Below are 16,323 nucleotides of genomic sequence, written 5' to 3'. Positions count from 1 at the left end.
CACATCCTGGGGGCGTGGCATGCTGCCTGCGGGGGTGTGGTGCCCAGCACGGGCATGGGGGCAGCTGCGATGGCACCCCACCTGGATTGTGCTGCTGGGCCCTGTGCACTCCACCCACACTCCTCTTTCTCCACCAGGGTGTGTATCTAGTCCTAGTGTATCCAGTCCACATTGTACTTAAACAACAATGTGCCCATGATAGGGTGGCAGCATGCATTGCCATCCAGGTTTACTTATTGCATACCTGAATGTGCAATGAGAGCTGATCCAATGGAAACAGCCTGTGGGGTTCTGTAATATGTGGGTCTTTCTCTAATATCATGAGGGATACAAACACTGTTATGATGCTAAGAAACATCTGGAGATGATTGGGTGGTTACTGTGGTTTTTCCCCATGTTGTCAGCCAAATTAATATGGCTGGCACAAATGCATCTGCTTGGTGCACAGAAAATGACAGATGCACTGCTTATGAAAAACACCTTACTAGTTAAAGCACATCCATGCGATGCACATTACTGCATGTGCTGATTGGCTGAATAAAGAATTGTTCTTAAAGTAGCCACTAATTCGAAGGGTTTTGCAGTACAATTTTGTATCCTCCTATATCCTTCCAGACATGATTCCTGTTTTGCAGCATCACAGATCTGCAGTATATGCAGGTGACTATATGCAGATAAGGGGACGCGGGTGGCGCTGTGGGCTAAAGCCTCAGCGCCTAGGGCTTGCCGATCGAAAGGTCGGCGGTTCGAATCCCCGCGGCGGGGTGCGCTCCCGCTGCTCGGTCCCAGCGCCTGCCAACCTAGCAGTTCGAAAGCACCCCCGGGGGCAAGTAGATAAATAGGTACCGCTTACCAGCGGGAAGGTAAACGGCGTTCCGTGTGCGGCTCTGGCTCGCCAGAGCAGCGTTGTCACGCTGGCCACGTGACCCGGAAGTGTCTCCGGACAGCGCTGGCCCCCGGCCAATAGATGTGAGATGGGCGCACAAACCCCAGAGTCTGTCAAGACTGGCCCGTTTGGGCAGGGGTACCTTTACCTTTACCTATATGCAGATAAAGCCTTTTCTGTGTCTACACACACACTTGTGGAACTCTCTCCCAGGGATCATCCAAGTTGTCCCCATGGTTGATTCATTTAAATGAGAATTGAACATTGGTTTTATAAGAGTTTCATTGGTTGCCTGTTTGCCAGCGAGCCCACACCAAGGTGCTGCTATTGACATATAAAGCCCGTAACAACTTCTGAACATAAGAAGAGCCTGGTGGGTCAGGCCATCTCATCCCATACCCTGTCCTTATAGTGGCCACCCAAATACCCATGGGAAGCCCAAAAGCAGATTCTGAGCACAACAGCACACACCCCACTTGTGATTCCCAGAAATTTAAGTGCCTCCTGCCTCTGACTGAGGATGGAGGAGATAGCCATTATGGCTAGTAACCACTGACTGGGACCCAAATACTTGAAGAAAAGCCTCTCCATATATTAACTTGCTCAGATCCTAAGACAGGCAAGAGAGCTCTTTCTGGAGCTCTCAGTAACCTTGAGTGGTGACTTGACATAGGACCTTGTCTAGTATAAATCTGCCACTGAGCTGGTTTGCGTATCTTGCACACTGAGTAAACATGGCCCACAATTAGGGGTTTAGGGGAGGACGTTTAAAGATGAAAAGCAATCTCTGATGCTGCTCTCAGGAGTGGAACAGCACTAGTTAACTTTCCTCTCCAGATTTTGTTAGCTCAAAATCAACCCACCTCCACGGATAGTTTTCAGCCTATGAAGAAAAGATACACGTTCCCACATCTTACAGAATCTCCCTTAAAAAGATAATCGGTTTTTTTTTAAAAAAATCCAATATTATGTGGTCCATTAAAACATTTAAAGAAGCTCTGAAAGACAACATAATTGATTGTTTATACAATATCATCCCACGCAGTCCTGTTTGTTTTCCCCATTCTGGCATTTTGCAAGGAGTTGTCATTTATGCCGAATCTTCTGCACGAGAACTTTTGTGTGCTAATTAGAATAATTCAGATTCCGCTCACACTATCAAACGGAAAAGAAAGGGGTGGTTGAACAACACTTCTTAGCAGCCACAGTCGGATGTAATTTGATTGCATTCCCACCTGCCCCCATCACTCTAGCCTAAACCTCTCATAATTATGCATTGCAAAATATCCATTTTTCATGGACATAACTTGTATTGTCAGGTTGCCTTTAATGTCTTTAGTTAATGGGTGCTGTAAAGCACTTTGTCATTCTGGCTACATTCTGTGAGTAAGATCCGTGATTAAGAGTTCCTCTACATACTGTATTTTTTGCTCTATAAGACTCACCTTTTCCCTTCTAAAAAGTAAGGGGAAATGTGTGTGCATCTTATGGAGTGAGTACAGCAATCACTCTTGCTGTTCTGGCTTCTCAGATTCAGAATATTATTTTTTCTTGTTTTCCTCCTCCAAAAACTAGATGCGTCTTATGGTCTGGTGTGTCTTATAGAGCGAAAAATACGGTAATCAGGACTGCCAGGTGGGGAACCACCTGCTTGAAATTTCCTCCCCATTGCAAAGACCTTGCCTGCAGAATGCAAGTTCTCACCCACTGCTGTCCAGTTCGTACATGTTTTCTAAGAGGGTCATTATTTTCTTTCTTTCTTACCTGTTTACATCGGGGAGCACTCAACCTATAACTTTAAAGGGATATAGGGACCCCTGACCATTAGATCCAGTCATGGCCGACTCTGGGGTGTGGCGCTCATCTCGCTTTATTGACCAAGGGAGCCGGCGTACAGCTTCCGGGTCATGTGGCCAGCATGACTAAGCCACTTAGATTTAGATTTAGATCTAAATTTAGATTTAGATTTAGATAAATTTATTGTATATACACAGTATACACAACAACGAAAATCAAACACCCACCCAAAGACCGGGTTCACATATACATTTGCACGTATCTCCGAACTCTCATCCTATTTAGACATAATCTATAAAACATAACATAATCCAGAATATAGCATGACCTATTAAAAACATAACATAACCTAAAACCTATCTCATTCCTTCCACTCCCTACTTACTAAACCTTGCAACTGGCCCTGAGATCATTATTTAGTGCAATCAGAGCTCTTGGATAGAAACTATTCAGAAGGCGTGTGGTTCGTGTTTTCATTGTCCTATATCTTCTGCCCGAAGGCAATAGTTCAAAGAAGTTGTGAGCAGGGTGGGTGGGATCTCTCAGAATATTATGTGACTTCTTCAAGATGCGAGACGTGAAGATCTCATCCAGGGTTGGTAGTCGGAGCCCAATAACGTTCTGGGCAATTTTAATTGTTCGCTGTAAAGCTTTTTTATCCGTTTCAGAGCTGCTCCCATACCACGATAATATACTATAGGTTAGGACACTCTCGATGGTACTATGATAATAGGACAGGAGTAGGTGCTGGGATAGATTCAGTCCCCTGAGCATTCTCAGGAAATACAACCTCCCCTGCACCTTCCTCACAACCATATTAACATTTGCAGTCCATGAGAGGTCCTCCGAGATATAAATGCCCAGGTATTTAAAACTACCAACCCTCTCCACTTCCTCGCCATTTATGTGCAATGGTAACAATACACTTTTCTTTCTCCTAAAGTCAATTATGAGTTCTTTGGTTTTTTCTGGCAAACCAGAGCAGCACACGGAAACGCCGCTTACCTTCCCACTGGAGTGGTACCTATTTATCTACTTGCACTGCATGCTTTCAAACTGCTAGGTTTGTGTTCTGGTTTGTGTTCCTCCAAAGTGCTCAGAGCAACATATTTCTGGTTTGTGTTCCTCCAGAGTGCTCAGAGCAACTTATGTCTGATTCGAAGGAAGCAGAACAGACGGGACCGGACGCAAGGTGAGGCGACTGCCTCAGGCGGCTGGATCCACAGGAGCAGCAGGTCCCAATGTAGATCATTATTCCCGCCCCATTGTTTTTGATATAGATCTTCACTTACCCCTTCTTCCCTGGCTGGAAGATCAGGGTGATCTGCTGTTTTGTGGTTCACCTCAGGTGCCAAAATGTCTTGGGCCAGCCCTGAGAACAGAAGGAAGACAGGCTCCGGTGATTAAAGAAATAAGATCTTCATTTAGCTCAATTTGTTTCCAAGCTGAAGCTCCTTGGTCAGGAGATGATGGTATTTTTTTTAAATCTTTTTAAAAATACTCTGTTCTATTGATCTTGGGTGGAATCTACAAACATGTTAAAAATGTTGTGAAAAATGCTTTTTCAAAAAATTGTTCTGAAAAATGCATTGAATCTGCTCTAGCTCACAGCTGACATTTAGTGTCACAATTGTATATTGCACTTTACAACACATTCAAAGTGTTTTATTTGCTGCTGTATAGCTGGGTCCTGGGTGCTTTTTCCCTCTTCCTCAGGCATAGGAAAACTCCAGCCCTCCAGATGTTTTGGGACTACAACTCCCATCATCCCTAGCTAACAGGACCAGTAGTCAGGGATGATGGGAATTATAGTCCCAAACATCTGGAGGGCCGGAGTTTGCCTATGCCTGCTCTTCCTGCTCACTCCAGGGAAGACCCATCTAGACAACTGATGAGAACTGGTTCCTTGCAGTAAAACTGCATCATATTTCTTCCAATCTTTCTCTGGCAGTGGTGGAGCATGTCTTCAGGGTGCCCAGGGGCGAGAACATATGTGCATGCCAGGAAGGCAGGGTGCACCAGCCCAGCCCTCGCCACCAGTGTGACCAGCCTCTCAGATGATCCCAGCCTCTCGGAACGGCCCAGGGAGGGTGGCATGAGAAGCACGCAACAGCCATGTACCCTCTGATCTCAGCCTCGCCCTCACTTTGTGAAGATGGAATCAAAGGCTGCGTGGCTATTGCATCCTCCTCATGCTGTCCTGTCATCGGGCGATGTGAGGAGAATGCAGCAGGGCAGGCACATGCCATTAAAATTCATCTGATTTTAAGGATACACGTGTCAGGCATCAGAGGATCCAACCCTCCATGATAGGTTGCCAGGAATGGATAAGACAAGGAAGGTTGTCTTACCCAGGCATAGGCAAACTCAGCCTTCCAGATGTTTTGGGACTACAACTCCCATGATCCTTAGCTAACAGGACCAGTGGTCAGGGATGATGGGAATTGTAGTCCCTAAATATCTGGAGGGCCGAGTTTGCCTATGCCTGTTCTTACCAATGCTTTTTATTGTATATTCACAGAGAGACGCTTGGGAATGTGGCCTCTTGGAATAATGGTGTTGCTCCAAGTGAGTCTCCATCCCCTCCCTCTCTCCCATTATGCATCATCACAACAGTTGCCTTCTGCCTCTGAGCTCTCTGCTCTCCTACTTTCAATGCCCGCCGGGTTCTGGGAGAGGAGGGTCTGTTCTAAAGACATCAGCTGTCCCCCCCCTCTTGTGCTGCTTCTTCCTCCTTCTCTCCCATTAGCTTTTCCCCTCATCTGCCTCTGAGCTGTGATCTCCCTCAAACCCCTGTTGTAATTCTGAACAGGAAGGGTCAGGCTGGGGAGGCAGTCTCCACCATTCCTCCCCTGCCCAGTCCCTGACGTTGTGCTCCTGACCCCCTGCCAGCCCCATGCTGCTTTGTGAGCCTAGGGTGTGGGATTGGACTTGCAAAACAGTACAGTGGTACGTCGGGTTAAGAACTTAATTCGTTCTGGAGGTCCGTTCTTTGTTGTTGTTGTTTTTTAATTATTTTCCACAATCATAACAAATATCACATAACAGAACAACAAACAAAGGGGGGGTATACATCAAAGAAAGAAAAACAATACAAAAGACCCCATCCTACCCACCACAACACTAAAAAAATAAATAAAGACGAACTTAGTCCTTTAATAACCCAACCTTAATTACATGTTGACTTCCTCTATTCTCTCCCTTCTGAATTTCCTTGTATCTGCATGTAACAGCTTTCCAATGTCATTCTTAAACATATTTCCAACTGTTATCTATCATATTCACTTTTCTTACCATCTAAATCACATTTATATAATTATATCCTAATTTAGTCCTAGGCCTATTTCGTACTTTCAAGTGACTTCTAATTATTTATATTACAATATTTATTCAAATAGTCCTTAAATTTCTTCCAGTCTTCTTGATATTCTTCTTCTTTCTGGTCGCGGATTCTTCCAGTCAGGTCAGCTAGCTCCAAAAAGTCCAACATCTTCATCTGCCAGACTGAGGTCCGTTCTTAACCTGAAACTGTTCTTAACCGGAGGTACCACTTTAGCTAATGGGGCCTCCCGCTGCCACTGCGCCACTGCTGCGCGATTTCTGTTCTCATCCTGAGGTAAAGTTCTTAACCTGAGGTACTATTTCTGGGATAGCGGAGTCTGTAACCTGAAGTGTCTGTAACCTGAGGTACCACTGTATCGGGCTGGCAGGGCCAGCATGAAAAGCAAAATGCACCCTCATAAACATGTGCCGAGGCAACAACCCCCCCTTGCCCCACCCACCCAGAAATCCCATCATCCCTGAGCACTGGCCATGCTTGCTGTAGCTGATAGGAGCTGGAGTCTGAAGCATGTGGAAGTCTTCCTGTTGTCTACCCTGGTTATTGAGACATCTGTTTTGCTGCAATTAGAAACGGCATGATGGAGGTTGAGGTCTGCTCCAAGCACGGCAATTTGTATGTTATCAAATTATACATTAAGTGGCTCAGAAAGCCAATAAAATAATTTGTGAGGTTGCCACCGCCATTTGTTTCAGCATCACGTGTTGGTACTGAGTGGTATTTGCTCTTTCTACTGAAAGGAGATGCAAGTTTGACAACAGCAACATCAAAAAAGCCCCACTAATGAGTTGTTTACAGTCTGAATTTAAAAGAAGCAGTCTAAGGTGGCGAGCAATTGCTGAGGATAATTTGGTAACTGCCTTTTACATTTCTTGGAACTGAAGGCTTATTCCTTCTTCCTGGAAGGATTATTTTCTTGCAAGCATCCTTTGCATACATGTAACAAAGCCAAACATGGAAAGATGCTATCTTTGTCACTTCTGCAGTGTGGCTGCCAGAATCGCCGCTTGGTGGTTCCATCTAGCCTGCCCTGTGACTCTGGGCTAATGGCTTTCCATGGTTTGTTTAGAGTGCTTTTTCCACATTCCTTTCAGAAAATGAGGCTTTGTTTGGCTTTCTTGCTGCGTCCTTGTGTATTAGAGTCTTAGAGATGACATTGTATTGGAAAAGAAATTCTTCATTTAAAAGAGCGGTTCATCAAGCTATGGGAATCAGCAGCTTTAAGTAAAAAAATGAACAAACTTGGATTTTTGTAGGCGAGGAGAGGAAAGAAGGGAATTAGTCAGCCTGAGCAAAAATGCTAAGGTTTGGCTTAGCGTGTTGTCCAAACCCAGGTTCTGGGTTAAACTCTCTGCTCCTCATCCAGGAGCTGTAATCAAGAACAAACCTAGATTGCAGCTTGTGGTCTGTGAAGCGGGAGCATAACCATGAGCCTCAGATTAGACATTTGCCTCCCCACCCATAAGAAATAAATAAATAAAGCTTATATTTACAGGGAGAGAATGGCAAAAATAAAATAAATGGCATTGCAAGCTGATGGTCAAAAGTGGTTGAAGCAGAGGGACAAGTGCAACCTGTTTAGCAAACATTTTTAAAGACTATCTTTTCCCTCTGTTTTTAACTCAAAGGATCACCCTTTTTTTTAAAAAAGGACCTGCGTTTAATTTCCATTTTACTTAAAGAATTGGAAAATTAATGAGCGAGAGGAGTCTGTTACTTTGTTGTTTAGTCATTTAGTTGTGTCCGACTCTTCGTGACCCCATGGACCAGAGCACGCCAGGCACTCCTGTCTTCCACTGCCTCCCGCAGTTTGGTCAAACTCATGCTGGTAGCTTCGAGAACACTGTCCAACCATCTCGTCCTCTGTCGTCCCCTTCTCCTTGTGCCCTCCATCTTTCCCAACATCAGGGTCTTTTCCAGGGGGTCTTCTCTTCTCATGAGGTGGCCAAAGTATTGGAGCCCCAGCTTCAGGATCTGTCCTTCCAGTGAGCACTCAGGGCTGAGTTCCTTCAGAATGGATAGGTTTGATCTTCTTGCAGTCCATGGGACTCTCAAGAGTCTCCTCCAGCACCATAATTCAAAAGCATCCAATCTTCGGCGATCAGCCTTCTTTATGGTACAGCTCTCACTTCCATACATCACTACTGGGAAAACCATAGCTTTAACTATACGAACCTTTGTTGGCAAGGTGATGTCTCTGCTTCTTAAGATGCTGTCTAGGTTTGTCATTGGTCTGTTACTTAGGTGCCAGTTATGTTGCAGATTGTGATGGATCTAAATTAGCCAGTAGTACTCAAACCAATGGCTTCAAGTTACACGAAAGGAGATCCCAACTAAACATTAGGAAGAACTTTGTGGCATTAAGAGCTGTTCAACAGTGGTATGGACTTTCTCAGGAGGTTGTGGGTTCTCCTTCAGCGGAGGTTTTTAAGCAGAGGTTTGATGGTCATCTGTTTCGGACGCTTTGGCTGAGTAGGGCTGCCATATTTCAAACATTTCCAGCTTCACAGAATCAATTCTATGATTCTGTTTTGTTTTGTTTTAAATAATATTTATTAAGATTTGAAAGGTTACAAAAAGAAAAAATAGAAAACAGCATACTAAGCCAAAACAGAACCTCACATCACAATAAAGGAAAAAAGAAAAAAAAAAGAAAAAAAAGAAAAAAGAAAAAAATACAATGAATCTTCCCATAACTTATCTTTCATTTGCTTGTTTCCTTGACCTCCTCACACCACCCTTTTTTGTATTTTAGTTCAATTAGCTATTTCAGCAAGTCCTTTCCATCCTTTCCAGTTTTTGTCCTCTATTTTATCTTAATATAATGTAACTTTACTTTCCCTCCTTTCACCATTTAACAATCTGTTTTTTCTTAATCCTTTACAGCATCTCTGCTAAAACCACATTACTTCATTCCAACATCCTTTTAACATTCCTTAATTTTACAATGTTTCTGTAAGTAAACTTTAAATTTCTTCCAATCTTCTTCCACCGACTCTTCTCCCTGGTCTCGGATTCTGCCAGTCATTTCCGCCAGTTCCATGCAATTCTATGATTCTGTGATCCTATGACATTCCACCAGCCCAGAACCTCATGCACTGTGTGAAAGGCTTCTGTGGAATTGAATAACTTCAGTCATTCCTGTTGTGATCTGCTTGGGAAACTCTAATTTAATTTCTTGTAAGATTAACCTTTGCAAAAGATGTGTTGCATCTTATTAGTGGGGGTTGGATTAAGTCATCTATGAGCTTCACTCTAGCTGTCTTAATCTGTGGAAACATTCTGTTTACTGCATCTGTGGACATCATGTCTAATTTCCATGAAAACCTTTGCTCAATGATGGCCTGTTAATGTATTGCCAACCAGTTGAATAATCCAAGACCATTAAGCAGAAGGGATGCCTGCCATGAATCTCTTCCTATTTCCTGGTAAAGGTTTTTCGTTTGCACTGCCACTTTTCCCAGGAAAACCCGCTGTTTACTGCTGAATAGGAACAATCTGCAGGTATTTGTTCCAGTTCAATTGTAAACAATGGGTTTTCCTAGGGAAAAGCTGTGGGACAAGTGGAAATGTAGGTGAACTCTAAGTTTGCACTTTGCATACTTTTATTATATCACCATAAAACTGGGAGGGTAAAGGAGAGAATAGCAAAACTGGGTGTCAGGGCTGCCTCAGGTCTCAGCTCACAAAAGACCAACGCCAGGCTCTTCTTATATACAAGGATGTTTATTGCAGTTCATTATCAGTTCCACAACCGGAGCGCGCAGCCCCGCGTCTCTTAGGCTAGACATTTGAAGTCCCCTCTGAATCGGTCCCGCCCCTACACCAGTGTAAGAGGCTTGTGCTAGACCACCTCTTCCTGTCCTTTCTTTTCCGCAGGGTCTTTCTGCCCCCCTGGGTTGCTTCCCTCCTGCTCTCTCCTGAAGCGGATCCCTCAGATGCCTGTTCCCCCCTCCTTCGTGCTTTGGGGCCAGGCTCCTCCTCCGGGCTCTCTCCATTTCCGCGCGCCTCCACATTTGAACTTGGCGCGCGTTCGCTACCCCTGACCTTCCTCTTGACACTTACACAACTCCCTGTACTACTCTCCTCCTCTTCCGGCAGGACGTCCTGCCCTGATCTCCTTCCCCCGTCTCTATCCTGCTCCGCTCCGTGTGTCACACTGGGAACTCCTCTCTCTTCACTTCGTTCCTGCTGGGAAGCCGGTCCCGATCTCCCACTCCCACTCGGGGTTTCCCTGCTGCTTCCCTGCTCCTGGCAGGTTCCCCCTGTGACCCCCCTTGGCCTGACTAGGGGCGCCCCCTTTTGGGAATCCTCTGATTCACTTGAGAGACTCATGGAAGACCTCAAGTCATTGTCATTCTCTTCCTCACTGTCCTGGGATTCTTCCCCATCGCTCTCCGTCTCCCCCCTCACCTGTGCCTCTGTCTCTGAACCCCTGACATCCATCCCCCCTCGAAGCCCCCCCTTCCCCCCTCCCGCTGCTCGGGCGCAGGTTCCGGTGGCTCCGTCATTGCGGAGGTCGCTGCTGGACACAGGTCGTCGACGTCAATCTCCTCTGCTTCCAGTTCATTGTTTGTGTGCTCGAACCCATGGTTCTCTCCCAACATGTTCACGTCCTCCCCTCCCCCTGTTGCCTGGGTGGGGTCTGCTTGCCAAGGACCCAGCCACCACCTCGTGCGCCAGTCCTCTTCTGGCTGGTCGTCCCACCAGTAAGAAGGGTCGGTGTCCACCCCCGAACACGATCCCCTAGGAGGGCTCGACTCTGGCGTCGTCTCCTCTGCGGAGGAGAACCCTCGGAAGGTGCTGGCGGAAAGTGTGGGCGTAAAAAGCCAATCGTCGAAAAACTGTGCTGGCATGGGCCTGTGTGGGAAAAGGGCATGGAACTCGTCCTTGAGGAGGGGTTCATCTAAAGCGTAGTCCGGCACCCAACTGTTGGCGCTGGCCGGGGCGCCCTCCCTGGCGAGAAAATATTCTACTCCCTCTTCCCCCCATCTCGAGTCCAGAATCTCTGTGACCTCGTTGATTGGTTCGTCCTTAGGTGACCTCCCCCTCTTGGGCGACACTCTGCTCGGTTCTGGTGCCGTCCCTGACTCCTGAAATCTGTGTGGGGCCCTGTAAGGGGTGAGCACCGACCTATGAAAGACCGGGTGCATTCTGGAACCTTCGGGGAGGGCCAGTCGAAACGCTACGGGATTGATCCTGGCCTCAACTTGGTACGGCCCTAGTTGCCTGTGTCCTAGCTTCTTTTTAGCTAATGACTTGGCCGGCATTGCTTGGGCCGCTAACCATACCCAGTCTCCCACCTGGATGTCTTCCCCCTCCCTCCTGTGTTTGTCTGCCTGCACCTTATAGGCCTGTTTGGCTAGCTCCAAATGTCTCCGTAGCTTGTCGTGGACCTCTTGCAATTCTGCTGCGAAGTGGTCGGCTTCCTGTGGCGCCCCCTCCCCCGTCGCTACGAGCCCCGGGAAGGTTCTGGGATGCCGTCCATTGTTAGCGAAGAACGGCGTCACCCCCGTCGACGCGTGCTTCGTGTTGTTGTAGGCAAACTCAGCCATCGGCAGGTAATCCACCCAAGCCACGGGTCGCTGATTGGCGTAACATCTCAGGTACTGCTGCATGATCGCGTTGACCCTCTCCACTTGGCCGTTGGTCTGCAGATGTCTCGCCGACGACAGGTTGATTTTGACGTGCAGAATCCCTAGGAGCTTCTGCCAGAAGCTGGACACAAACTGGCGCCCCCTGTCGGACAGAATGGACCGTGGCAAGCCATGCACCTTGAACACGTGGTCGATGAACAGTTTGGCGGTCTGCTCCGCTGTCGCCACCTTCGCGCAAGGAATGAAATGCGCCATCTTGGTGAACAGGTCTACAACCACAAGCACCGCCGTCTTGCCTCGTGAACTGGGCAGATCAGTGACAAAGTCCAGCGCCACCCTCTCCCACGGTTGCAGTGGTGTCTCCAGCGGTTCCAGCAGTCCCGCTGGCTTCTGGTGCACTGGCTTGGACCTTTGGCATGTGTCACACCTGGCGACATACTCCGCGACCTCCCCTCGCATCTGGGGCCACCAAAAGTCTCTGGCCACTAATTCCGTCGTCTTTTCCTTGCCGAAGTGGCCAGCGCTGGGTGCGTCGTGCAACTGCTGCAGAACCTTCGCGCGGAGATCGTCTCCCGGAACGTAGAGAGCACCCTTACGGGTCAGCAGGCCGTCGTGTATCTGGAACTCATCGTCCTTCGCCGTGCCTCTCCGCACCTCTTCCATTTTGGACTGTGCGAATGGATCCGCCTGCAACGCGCGCCGCACCGCCTCCAGGTCCACGGCAGCTGAAGCGCACGCCCACGCCTGTGGTGCAAAAATGTGCTTGGCTGCCGCCGGTGCCGCTTCCTCGAGATACTGCGGTTTCCTGGAGAGCGCATCTGCTATGACATTGTTGTCGCCTGGGATGTACTCTATCCGGAAATCGAAATCCGCAAAGAACTCCGCCCAGCGTATGTGCCTCTGGCTCTGTAGCTTTGCAGTGCGCCAGTACTCTAGGTTCTTGTGGTCTGTGCAGACCTGCACGGTGTGCTTGGCTCCGATGAGAAAGTGCCTCCATGCCTTGAAAGCTGCGTGGATGGCCAGCAACTCCCTGTCCCAGATGGTGTAGTTCTGTTCCGACTTGCTGAGCTTCCGGGAGTAGAAAGCACAGGGCCTCCAGTACCCCTGCGGGTCTTCCTGCAAGAGGACGGCCCCCACCGCTCTGTCAGATGCGTCAGTTTCCACCCTCATGGGCCTGCCGGGATTCACGTGTAACAGCTGTTCTTCGGACGCAAAGAGACTTTTAAGTCTCCTGAAGGACTGCTCCGCCTGGTCCGTCCAGGTGAACTTCTTCTTCTTGGAGCTGAGAGTGTCCGTGATAGCTGCCGTCTCCCTGGTGAAACCCCTGATGAACTTGCGGTAAAAGTTGGCGAAACCGACGAACCTCTGAACCTCCTTCCGCGTTCGCGGGCTCTTCCAGTCCAACACCGCGCGGACCTTGGCGCTGTCCATGGCTAGTCCCCTGTCGGACAGCCTATAGCCCAGAAAATCCACCTCCGTCACGTCAAATTGGCACTTCTCCAGTTTGGCGTAGAGCCTGTGCTCCCGTAGCCTCTGCAGGACTTCCTTAACGTCGCTCTCGTGAGTCTCCGGCGATTCCGAGAAGATAAGAATGTTGTCGAGGAAACATACGCACTTCTTGTAGAGGAGTCCCGCTAGCACGTGATGCATAAAAGCTTGGAAAAAGTGGGAGCCATTTTGGAGACCAAACGGCATAACTCTGTATTCGTAGGTGCCCAACGGCGTGAACATGGCCGTCTTCCACTCATCACCCTCTCGCACGCGTATGAGATTGTATGCGCCGCGGAGATCCAACTTGGTGAAGATCCTCCCTTTCCGCACCGCCCCCAGCAGGTCGTCAATCTTGGGCATGGGGAAGGCTGCAGGCTTCGTTTTCGAGTTTATGAACCTAAAGTCCACGATCAATCTTTTTTGGGGCGTGTCTTTCTTCTTCACGAAAAACACAGGACTGCCCCCTACAGCCTTCGATTCTTGGATGAATCCCCGCTGCAGGTTGTGATCAATGAACTCCCTGAGCTCCTGCAACTCGTCCTCGGACATGGAATACAGCTTCGCAGTCGGTAGCGTTGTCCCTGGCAAGAGGTCAATTGCGCAGTCGTAGGGCCGGTGGGGTGGCAACTGGTCAGCCTCCTTCTCGCAGAAGACCTCCAAAAACCCCTTGTACTTGAGGGGTACAGCTTGCGCCATGCTGAGTTTCAGCTGCTGCCCTTCCTCTGGGCCCTCCTCCTCTTGACCGGTCTATATGCAATGCTGCGCGCAATAGGACGAGCCGAAGGTGAGCTGCCGCTGGTACCACGCCATGGTTGGGCTGTGCCTATCCAGCCAACTCATGCCTAACACTATAGGCGTGTCTGACAGGCGGGTGACGTTGAAACTGATGATTTCTCGGTGATTGCCAATCTGCATCACCATGGGTGGCGTCTGTTGCACCACCTGCCCACCCAGCAACTTCCTGCCATCCACCGTGACGACGTTCAAAGGCAGCGTGGCTGGTAGGAGCTCTATGCAATGCTGCTTGACGAAGTGCACCCCCACGAAGTCTGCGTTGCTCCCACTGTCAATTGTAATGGGGACTTCTAGGGCGCGTCCATTAGGTAGTTGGAGAGTTGCAGTGAGCTGTACCACTGGCTTAGGTGGCAGGGGGTCTGTAGGCTGCAAAAGCGCTGGGGACTGCCCTACTGATTTGCCTGACTGTGCCCCAGCATTTCTGCTTCCAGCCAGGCAGTGCCGTTTCCCTGAAATTGGTCATCATGTTGTGCTGCTGCAGTTACTGTTGCTAAGGCTGCAGTGTGCTGCCGGAGCCTCTGGGGACACTCTTTGGCCATGTGCGTCCCACTGTCACAGATGTAACACTTCCTGTTCCCTCTAGGAGGCTTTGTCTTGACTGCTCCGGACGCTGGGGCTCCAGCTGCTGACTGAGCCTTTGCACTCCCCAGTTCCATCGGTTCTTCCCCTGCCTGCAGCTGAGGTGAGGGACGCGTACGTCCTGGATCTCTGGGAAAGAAAGGAGGCACTCTAGACGGTGCGTGAAGCTGGCTACCCCCCTCATTGCGCCAAGGGCGTTCTTCATGGCGTACTCCAATGGCAAGCGCCCGCTGCACCACGTCTGCCAGGGTTTTAGGTCTGTCCCCCCGTGCCAGTTCGTCTTTCACAGGGCCAGAGAGTCCCTCCCAAAACAAGTCTCTGACTGCCAGAGAATCTTTCTCCCATCGCAGCACATTCAGCAAGGCGAAAAAGCGAGCATGGTACTGACGTACTGAAGCCTTGCCTTGCCTTAAACCATGGATCTGCTGGCGTGCCACATCCACATCCACGCTAGACTGAAAGCAAGCGTCCATGCATTTGATAAATTCATCAGAGTCCCTTCGAGCAGGGCAATCCTCGCGCCACAGATTGCGCAGCCAAGCCCTCCCTTCCCCATGCAAGTGGGACACAATGAAACCCACCTTCTCCTCCTCATCTTTAAAGTCGTCGCGAAGCAAATGCAACGCATATTCTACGTCTGCTTTAAAACTGGGGTACTGCTTCAGGTTCCCATCGAAGTGGGCTACCAAGTTGCCTCCTCTTCTGCCCAGTGCTACTCCAGCAGCTTTGGCCCCCGGGAACCCCACCTGGCATGCATGATCCCACCTAGCTTGCAGATCTTGGCACCGCTTTTCCGCCTCTTCCCCCCTCTTCTGGGAGACCACTACCTCAGTGGAAAGCTGGGAGACTGCGTTGCGTAGCTCAGCTATCTGCTGCTCCATACTCATGGCTGCCAAACTTCGTGAGCTTTGCAAAAAAAATTTTTGCGTATTTTGGGGAGGGGACTTACTGTCAGGGCTGCCTCAGGTCTCAGCTCACAAAAGACCAACGCCAGGCTCTTCTTATATACAAGGATGTTTATTGCAGTTCATTATCAGTTCCACAACCGGAGCGCGCAGCCCCCACGTCTGTTAGGCTAGGCATTTTAAGTCCCCTCTGAATCGGTCCCGCCCCTACACCAGTGTAAGAGGCTTGTGCTAGACCACCTCTTCCTGTCCTTTCTTTTCCGCAGGGTCTTTCTGCCCCCCTGGGTTGCTTCCCTCCTGCTCTCTCCTGAAGCGGATCCCTCAGATGCCTGTTCCCCCCTCCTTCGTGCTTTGGGGCCAGGCTCCTCCTCCGGGCTCTCTCCATTTCCGTGCGCCTCCACATTTGAACTTGGCGCGCGTTCGCTACCCCTGACCTTCCTCTTGACACTTACACTACTCCCTGTACTACTCTCCTCCTCTTCCGGCAGGACGTCCTGCCCTGATCTCCTTCCCCCGTCTCTATCCTGCTCCGCTCCGTGTGTCACACTGGGAACTCCTCTCTCTTCACTTCGTTCCTGCTGGGAAGCCGGTCCCGATCTCCCACTCCCACTCGGGGTTTCCCTGCTGCTTCCCTGCTCCTGGCAGGTTCCCCCTGTGACCCCCCTTGGCCTGACTAGGGGCGCCCCCTTTTGGGAATCCTCTGATTCACTTGAGAGACTCATGGAAGACCTCAAGTCATTGTCATTCTCTTCCTCACTGTCCTGGGATTCTTCCCCATCGCTCTCCGTCTCCCCCCTCACCTGTGCCTCTGTCTCTGAACCCCTGACACTGGGTCAGTCTACTTTGGCCTGAAATTGCTTGGCCAATTACATATAAAATCTCCCCCGTATACCCAGAAGAGGTTAGAAGGAAGTATCTCATACCCTCCAACAT

General features: G+C 49.3%; 1 protein-coding gene and 1 long non-coding RNA gene across 6 annotated transcripts in view; one reads left to right on the top strand and one right to left on the bottom strand.

The window, feature by feature from the left end:
• PRLR (prolactin receptor) overlaps window positions 1-16,323 on the top strand; it is a 146,640-nt gene that overhangs the window by 88,407 nt on the left and 41,910 nt on the right. The window lies entirely within an intron of this gene.
• LOC309514611 lies at window positions 1,938-6,593 on the bottom strand. The gene is made up of 3 exons (XR_014212084.1): window positions 6,505-6,593; window positions 3,976-4,055; window positions 1,938-2,041 (listed from the first exon to the last, which is right to left on the bottom strand). It is a non-coding gene; the product is annotated as an uncharacterized lncRNA (long non-coding RNA).

The sequence above is a fragment of the Podarcis vaucheri genome (genome assembly GCF_965113315.1).
Source record: "Podarcis vaucheri genome assembly, chromosome: 11".
Taxonomy (NCBI): Eukaryota; Metazoa; Chordata; class Lepidosauria; order Squamata; family Lacertidae; genus Podarcis; species Podarcis vaucheri.
Note: the sequence above shows the minus strand (reverse complement) of the source record. Positions and strands in the feature narration are given on the sequence as shown.